Below are 9,486 nucleotides of genomic sequence, written 5' to 3' on the forward strand. Positions count from 1 at the left end.
TTCAACTCAGAAGCAATAAAGTGAAGTACCTTTGGAAGTTTCTAAATCAAATGATTTTTTTTTTCCCCGGCAACCAAAATAACTTCTGATAACGGAACTAGACTGATCCCTGGAGCACTCCACTGGCTTCAGTTTCACAAGAAATAAATCAAAATACAAACTCTACTCACAATGTTCTGCTGTAAAATCATGAACCAAAAAAAACAGTATATCTTGGAAGAGAAATATCAGCGGAACTGGCAACTTCTGTGAAGAGAAATCAGACTATCTTGATAAATTATTTTATCCTGGGCTCTTTAAAGTTAATTCCAGGCACAGGTATCGAGCAATTCTTCCAGAGCAACTGGAGCAAATAGTTGTGAGGCTTAGTTTATTTTTCTTAAAATTTGGAACAATAGAAGCAGCCTCAATGAGTACAGTCAAGCTCTCATAGAACCAGGGCGTATAGTCGGTAGTTTGCAGCAGTTGTAGCCAGGGATCTCAACAGGGTGGAAACTGTACTACATGTAGCTGGCTGCTACTCTCTCTGAATTTTCCCTTCTGGGTTGCAGAGTTTGCGTTGCCCCGCAATTTGTTTTTTCTGAATTTTTGCCCAGGGTGTATTTTGAACTGTTTCCCACATTGGAACAGTAACTGTTTAGTATAAACAATTCTTTAAGTTTGGCTCAGTTTTCCAATCGAGTTAAGTTATTCCACGTTCATCTTTCTTGATTATACTTTTACTATTGTGTTCGAATAATTTGTGTTTGCGTAATGTCAATTCGTTTGATCAATGAATTGGATCTGGAACATGGCACCTTACATTTACCTTAAATAAGGAAAATGTAGGGTCCAGATTAACATCTTATTAATCACTTTTCAGAGTTCTGATCTCATCTGTAACTATGTGTAATGGGATCGCTCTTATTTTGGGAACAGTGGATTAATTGAAATGGGGGATAATACCTTGTTTCCTCGTTTGTTTAAAAGGATGTAATATCAACTACTGCTGGTTCACACCAACTCCACTGTGCAACCAACAGGTTTCATAGAATCCGATCAGTGTGGAATTCAGTCCATCTAGTTCACACTGACCTGCCATAGAATGTCACACAATCATTTCCATCCCGGTAACCCTGTGTTTCACATGGCTAATCCATGTAAGCTCCATATCCCTGGGCATTATGGACAATTTAGCATGGTCAGTCTACCAAACCTGCACATCTTTAGACTACCGGAGGAAAGTGGAGAGCTCATCGTTTGTTTGAGAATGTATCAATTACTGCGAATCACTCACATTGTGCGGCTATGCGATGCTTCACAGAATAGCCTTGGCAACAGAAAGGAATTTGTCTGATCCCTTGCAATGCTGTCTCTGAGATATTAGAGAAGGAGGTGGACATGTCTAGCATTGATCTGCTGGCACATTGGGTCATTGAGAATGCTTTCGCACTTATCATTTGTCAGAGTGTAGAGCAAATCAAATGCAAGTAGCAGAACGTGCAATGAAATTATCTCGTCTCATTCCTCAATGGTTCACTGAAGACAACTGCTGTGGAAACACTCCTTAATATGTGCACTGTTTGTCATTAATACCTCCCAAAGACAAATTAATTCTACATGGCAGAGGGGGCCCAGACATTTCTCTATATAAGCCCCAGTACAGCTGCAATCCTCTCCACACCCTCTAGAGAGAGACTGCATGCATGTGTGTGTGAGTGTGTCTGTGTGTATTTCTATTAATGTTGCTGTTAGCTTGTATGATGCTGTGACCTGCTGCCCACCCTCTCTGACTGAATTCCAGACGGTTTTCACCCTCCATCACTGTCTATGCAGTGGAGTGGAGAGGCCAGCAGAATGTCGAATTTCATCACATTAAGCAACGCAGGGATCATCAGACCAGTCTCACACAGAGATACACATAAATGCTAATACGCACAGTTACACACTCTAATACATACACGCAGATGCAGACATACGAATAAATGGCATGCGCTCACACACACACACAGACAGACACACAGATATACTGACACGAGGCAAACATGGGAGTCGATCGGTATTTCTCTTTCTCTGTGATAAATTCTCACTATTTCACCCACTCAGTAAGGTGTGCCACATTGTTTCTATTTCTCTGTTTGCAGCATGACTTTTTTTTCTCTGGGTCTTTGGGATGTGTGTTGTTATTTTTGACGCTCGTTTGCTATCAGTGTATGCCTTGATCACACCAGTGAGTCTGTCAGTATTTCAATTGTTCTGCAGGAGAAAGTAAGGACGGCAGATGTTGGGGATCAAAGCTGAGCGTGTGGTGCCTGAAAAGCACAGCAGGTCAGGCAGCATCCGAAGACCAGGAGAATTGTCAGTACAGGTATAAGACCTTCATCAGCCCTGTCTGTAATCCGAATTCTATCCTGGCGTGCTTTTGCGTTTCCAGCACCACACTGTCGGCTTTGATGTCCAACATCTGCAGTCATTACTTTCTGACCTGCTCTACTTTTGCAGCGCCACATTCTCTTTCAGTTATTTTGACTGGAGTCTGACACTATGATAACTTCGATGCTTGTTGATGTCACCAAACCTGGAAGAATTGCAAAGTATGTGGAGGGCAGTGTACTACAACAACAACAGGATAACGCCAACTTGTTGTAGATTTCAGGTATATTTCATCCGACAATCAACTCAGGACATTATGAGTTGATGTACTGTGGAAGGAAAACAGGCTGTACAGTTATAAACGGGGTGCAGGAGCAGAGGGACCTGGGTGTATTTGAGCACAGATTATTGAAGATGTCAGGACAAGTGGGGAGAGCAGTAACTTTCTTAGTTTCAGTATCTGAGCTTTTTACAGGAGGAGTGTAGGAGGGAGTCTCCGTGCTCCCTTCCTGGGAGGTAGTGGTGACGATGTGTTATGAACCCACCCTCCTGCCCCCCGAGACCGTGGGTATTCTATTTGCACCAGCTCCATAAAAAAGCGAGATGGCATCAGGGCCAAGGTTTCTAAGTTGGAATGGGGGAAACGGAACGGAGCTGCCAGCAGGTTTAACGTGAGAATTACCTTTCACTGAACCTTGCTCCTTACTCGGTCCGTGGGACATTGATGTTTCAGAATCTCCACACGAGGCACCCGTCCTCTCCGACTCATACCAGGGTCCTCCCCACATGGCGGGGGGAAGGGTCTAAGGGAACAGATGTCCGGCACTCCACCACCCGGCTTGGCCCTTCCTGTCCTATTCCAGCCTTTTTCTCCTGGATTGGGAGAAAGGGAGGGAGGGAGGGAGTGTGGAGCCTGATGATCGTACTGCTCTAGGTGGGGGGCGGGGGGCCGACGGAATGAAGAGGTTTTCGGTCCGCGGTCTGTCCACAGTGTTGTACACATGCAGCGTTCTTAATGTAGGGGGTATACTGGATTTGAGAGAAGCAGAGAGAGACAGAGAGAGGGAAGGTGTTGCACGCAATAGTGAGGGTGATGGCACATGAGCCTTGCTCGGGGTCGGTGCTATCACAGAAATACAGTGAGTGTGAGGGAGCAGAGACAATACAGTGACCCTTATCCTGACAGAGCAGGGATAGTTATTAATGCTTGTCCTGTATTGCTGGACATTTCTTCAGACCGCAGATACTACACTGAGCTGGGTGGTGAGCTCAGACCATGCTCGTAGGTCTGGTGGTGTGGCCCCCTCTGGGAAGAGAATGGTCCTTCTCTGTGCTAGCCCATTCACCAGGACCTCCATACCCCTGTCGACAAACCGTGGTGTAATTGCCTCTTATCTGCCATGCTTGGTAAACTGTGCAGGGCAGCTCTGAACTGAGAAGATGGCACCAATGCCAGGGATCACGGAATATCCGTGGGTATCCAGACGATGGCGAGTACCCCCAGCCATGATGGTTGTTAGAATCGGGCTGGTATTGAATGAGTGGGACACCATGGGGTGGGATGGGTAGTTAATGAAGTGAATTAAATAAGTTAGCACCAGGAAACTAGCTCAGCCTCGTGTAGACGATCCCTCTGTCACGCTCAATGTAAATGCCACTGAGATAAATTATTGTTAGATTCAGCCCAATGGGTCGAAGTCTGTTCTGACCCAACTCCCACTTACAAAGCTGCAGAACAAATGTTAATCCAAAACTCTCCTGAAATCACACAAATATTCTGTTCCCCCATCATTCCATGAAGCACTGGCTCATGTTACAGGATACTGTCGAAATGTCGGCATTTCAACATTCTGGAAACTGTGATCACATCCTTCCATTACATTAGGAGAAAGTGAGGACTGCATGGTGAGAACGTGGGAGGCTCACTGTGTTGAATTACCTATTCCTTTCCCAATGTTTGTATGCAGTCTGTGGGAAAGCTCTGTCAGTGTTATCACAAGCTCTCAGATGTTAGGAAGGGGGTCTCTGTAGGGTTGACAGGCCTGTGTTTACATTTTCCGATGCAGAAGTTAGTGCCCAGTGTTCTGACCGGTTTTATCCTTTAAAACCTCGAAGCAGTTTGATACAATTGAATGCCTTGCTTGGGTGTTTCAGAGACCATTGAAACCTCTGTCTGGAGTCGCTTTTAGGTTAGACCAGGAAAACACGTGAGATTCACTTCTTGAAAGTACATTGGGGAAACAAATTGCTGTTTACAATTGACATTGGGTTCAAGGTCATTATTACTGACACCAGATTTTACATATCGATATTTTATTAACTGTTATTAACGCCCACCAGCTGCCAGAGCATTAGCCTGGTCTGGATTAGTAATCCAGTGACATTTCCATTGCCATATAGGAGCTATCGCAAACCACGCTGAGCAGTTTATTTCTGTGCTGCTTGACAACTTTGTCAAAAAGAACACCCAACCATTTGACTGTCATGATGGAATGGAGGGGGTGATGTTGGTCATACTGTAATTATTCTCTTCTTAAGGGAGTTGTCAAAGTTGTGCAATTTTCTACATGGCCAGATAGATGTCAGATTTGGAACAGGAATGAAACAGCTTCCCCAGGGACACGACTTGTTGTACATTGCCTTTGTCATGTCTACTGTGTTCAGATGTTTCTTCATGTCACATAGAGTAGCATACCACTGGTCACAAGCCTTGAGTTTGAAAAGCAACCCTCCACTGCCATCTGTAATTCTGTGGGCATACTGACGAGGTGAGGTAAATCATTGACTCAACACTTCTGGCTGAGTATGTCGCAAATAACTACATGCTTGCCTTTTCCATTATTAAGGAGGGGGACATGTGTTGGGCCCTGTCCTGCAGTGAGTTGTTTAATCCATTTATGATTGGATGTGGCAAGACTGTAGAGCTTCGAACTGATCTTTTGGTCTTGCAATTATTCAGCCCTCCCTATCAGATGGTAATCATACTGTTTGGAATGTAAACAGTCAAGTGTGGTAGCTTTATTGTTTGCCATCAGTTTTAGGTACACATAGTTCTGCCCTGGCATGTTCACCACACTCGTCGCTGAAGCATAGATTCGTTTATTGGTAATGGTAGACTGAGGGATAGTCCCAGGCAAAAAGTTACAGATTATGTTCGAATATAATTTTGCTTCTGTTGCTGTTGTGGTCTACAGCGTCACATGGAACACGCAGGTTGAGGTGCAATATCTCTAATACAGTCCTGCTCCCTGTCCCCCAGTTCACACCAAGTCCCAGTCACCCATCAACCATGTACTCAGTGACCTACGCTGGTTTCTGATGTGGCACACTTCCAATTTTATATTCTCATTCTACTGAGGGTCTCTCCATGGTATCACACTTATCATTTGTCTCATTGCCCAACACCCTTTAACAGAATCATTTGAATCCTCAGGAAAGGCTGAGACACTTGGGGCTGTTGTCATTGGAGAAAAGAAGGTTGAGAGGTGACTTGATAGAGGTGTACAAGATGATTAGGGGTTGAGATAAGATTGACCATGAGAACCTTTTTCCACGTATGGAGTCAGATATTACGAGGGGGCATAGCTTTAAATCAAGGGGTGGTAGGTATAGGACTGATGTTAGGGGTAGATTCTTTATTAAGTGAGTCGTGAGTTCATGGAATGCCATGCCAGTAACAGTGGTGGACTCTCCCTCTTTACGGCCATTTAAACGGGCATTGGATAGGCATATGGAGGAAAGTGGGCTAGCGTAGGTTAGGTGGGCTTGGATCGGCGCAACATCGAGGGCCGAAGGGCCTGTACTGCGCTGTATTTTTCTATGGTCTATATTCTTTCTATGTTCTTTCCAGTATGTGCTACCTTCTGTGTTTAGAGTGAATGCATGTCACTCTGTTTCTCTCCCTGACTAACAGTAAGAACTCTGTAGTGTCAGTGATGCCAGCTTTACGCCATTTCAGAGACACGGAAATTGTGTCTTTCACTGCCAGGCATATGGTGCTAAAGGGTGAACAGAGCGTTCGAGCCAAGTTGACACATGTCTTTGAAACGTGGTGAAAAGCAGAAATTGCTATAGAAATTAAGCAGGTCTGGCAGCATCCGTGTAGTGAAAGCAGACTTAATCATTTGGGTGCAGTGAGCATTATTCAAGGCTCGCAGTTTCTTTTTTGTTCTCGTTTCAGATTTCAAGTATCCAGAGTTATTTGGTTAATTGCAAATGTGCTTTCTCATTTCTGGAGAAACTCAACAGATCTGGCAGCATCTTAATTAAGTGCAAGACAAATGATTCACAAACAGGGCAAGTTCATTGGGAGACCAGGAGAAAGAATGTGCGAAGAATGGAGAACAGCCATAATGCGGTCAGGTTGTGGAAGTATGGAATTGAATAAAAACTCCTTCAGGATACAACGTACCAAGGTCTAAAGTGAGGTGTTACTGAAGGTGGAGTTGTACTTCATTGGAGAATTAGAGCAGCCCAAGACTGAAATGTTAGCATGACAGCAAGGTACGTTATTGAAATGGGAAGCAATGAGAAGGCCAGGGTTATTCCCACAGACAGAGTGGGACTGTTCCTCAAAACAGTTTCTGTTGGTCTCCCCAATGTAAAGGAGACTGCATTGTGAGCAACAATGACAGGATACTGGATTGAAAGAGTACAAATGAAATGCTGCTTCATCTGGAAGGTGTGTATTGAGTTGTTAAGATATTATGAATGTGTCTGCGCTCTTTTCACATGTCCAAATTTATTTCTTCTTATATGTAGACCACCTAGTTCCACAGCTTGGAGGGAGGAAGTACGATAGGTGCGGGAGGTAAGAGTTAATAAACTTGGAGCTGGATAAACACAACAGACCAGACAGACTTATAGGAGCAGCAAAGGCAATATTTTGATCTTGGAACTTTCGTCAGGACTGGTGAGGGGGAGACGAGCCCAGAAATGGAGTGATGGGATATGGAAGGGCGGCGTGTAGGTATAGTGGTGGTAGGTATATGCAGGTATGAGGTTGCTGTGATTGGTCAGTGGGAAGGATGGAACAGATACAGGTGGGTTTGGTCAGGGAAAAGGGACAAGGGATAAGGCTCTGGGAGGAGGGCTTTTGAAGCAGCTTCAGTCAATATTGAGGACATTGGGCTATCAGTTTCAAAGGTAATCTCTCAAGTGGTGTTACTCTGACAGTGGATAGGCTAAGGATGGTCACGTCGCTGGGCGAGTGGGAGTGGAAATTCAAATGAATGGTAACTGGAAAGTCGAGTTGGTTGTCTCGTGTAGAGCACCAATGCTCGACACAGAGCCTGATCCTGGCCCACCGAGCTCGTCTCCAACTCCCAACATGGTCTCCTCTATGTTGTGGAAACCAAAGGGAGACTCAGGGACATATTCATGTAGTATCTGCTCTCTGCACGCTTGAACAAACGCAGCATTCCAGTTGTCATCCATTTCAATCACTCCCCTCCCCGTGTTCATCCGGCAACAGGTCCATCTTTGGTCTCCTCCACTGTCAGAGTGAAGCCAAACAGAAACTGGAGAACACAACTTGATATTTCAGCTGGAGACCTTACAGCTCAATGGTCTCAATATTGACTTCACTGGCTTCAAAGTCTCTCAACCCACAGCCTTACCCCATGTCCTCTTCCCTGACCTGACCAAAGTTGTCCATCTTCCCATCCGTATGTCTGTTGCATCCTTCCCACTGACCAATCACAATAATTCCCTGCCTGCATCCCCCCATCGCCATTCCACCTACCCTTCCAACAGCTCCACGCCCCTCCCTCTATTTACTTCCCGGTTCCCCTTCCCTCACTCCAATCCTGATGAAGTCTTTCAGCCTGAAACGTTGACTTTCCTGTTCCTAGGATGCTGTCTCACTTGCTTTGCTTTTTCAGCTTCATATGGATTGGGGACATAGTTGCACGTTGAGACCTTATCAGCAACAGATTTTATTGTGCTTTTCATATTCTTTTTTGTCTGTTTACTGACAAGCTTGTCTGAACATTCTCACTGCAGGATCTAGGAAACATTCTTTTTGTCACTAATGCTCCTGTCTGCTGCGAACTGATTTCCTTTGTTTTAACCAGACTTTCATCTCTGCTCTTCACAATGGCATTGTAAACGTAACTCTTGTTATGCTGTAGCTTAATCACACCATTTCCAATATACTTCACAACTTCCTTGTTCTTATACTCCACACATCTTTTCATAAACCCAAAGATCCAATAAGTCCTTCTATCATTTCCTGTCTTCTTGTCCCTCTCTCCTTAAACGGCAGGTTACATTTACCAGTCCTCCCGTACTCCAACGTTTACTGAAAGATCACCAGCAATGCCGCAACAATCGCCTTCCGTGTCACTACGAGCTGTTGTCCAACTGGTCTCGCTGATTGATTCAACTTCACCTTCCCCAGCACCTCCTCCTTCCTGAGGTCAGTATACTCACCTCTATACCCTGACTGTCTTGAAGTCTAGCATTTTACTGGTGTCTTCCACCGTGAAGACTGATGTAATGTATCTGTTCAATTCCTCTCCCATTCCATTGCTTCCCATAAATACTCAAGCCTCATTTTCCAAAAGTCCTTTGTTTGTTTTTTACTCCCTGTCTTCCTTGTTATATATCTCAAAATCGTTTTCGTTATTATTTTACAGGATTAAGAAGCGTAATATTATATTTCACCTTCTCCTCCCATTTGCTGTTATTAGTTATCCATGCTCGAATTTGTAGATTTCCCAATCGTTTGGATTCCTAATAATCTTCACCACATTGTGTGCATTTTCTTTTGTTTTATGCTGTCCCTGAATTCGTTATCACGCACGGCTGACTTGTCTTCTGCTGAATATTGTTCTTCTTACTTGAGGATGAATTTCTGATGTGCTGCTGAATTATCTCCTGAAACCTCTGCCATTGCTGTTTCACCATCTTCCCGTGCTCAGCTTCCCTTCCAACTAACTCTGGCCAACTGCTCCCTCATGTCCTGTAATTACATTACTCAATTATAAGACATCACATCCAAAAGTGAGCAATAGCTGTAAACAGAAGGAGGAAGTCTGAGGCATAGGACAGAAAGAACGATTGGACGATGTATCAATTAGATTAAAAGAGAAATCGAGGGACAGATAGAGAGAGAATTTCGACATGGAGATA

Source organism: Hemiscyllium ocellatum, unplaced genomic scaffold (genome assembly GCF_020745735.1).
Source record: "Hemiscyllium ocellatum isolate sHemOce1 unplaced genomic scaffold, sHemOce1.pat.X.cur. scaffold_568_pat_ctg1, whole genome shotgun sequence".
NCBI lineage: Eukaryota > Metazoa > Chordata > Chondrichthyes > Orectolobiformes > Hemiscylliidae > Hemiscyllium > Hemiscyllium ocellatum.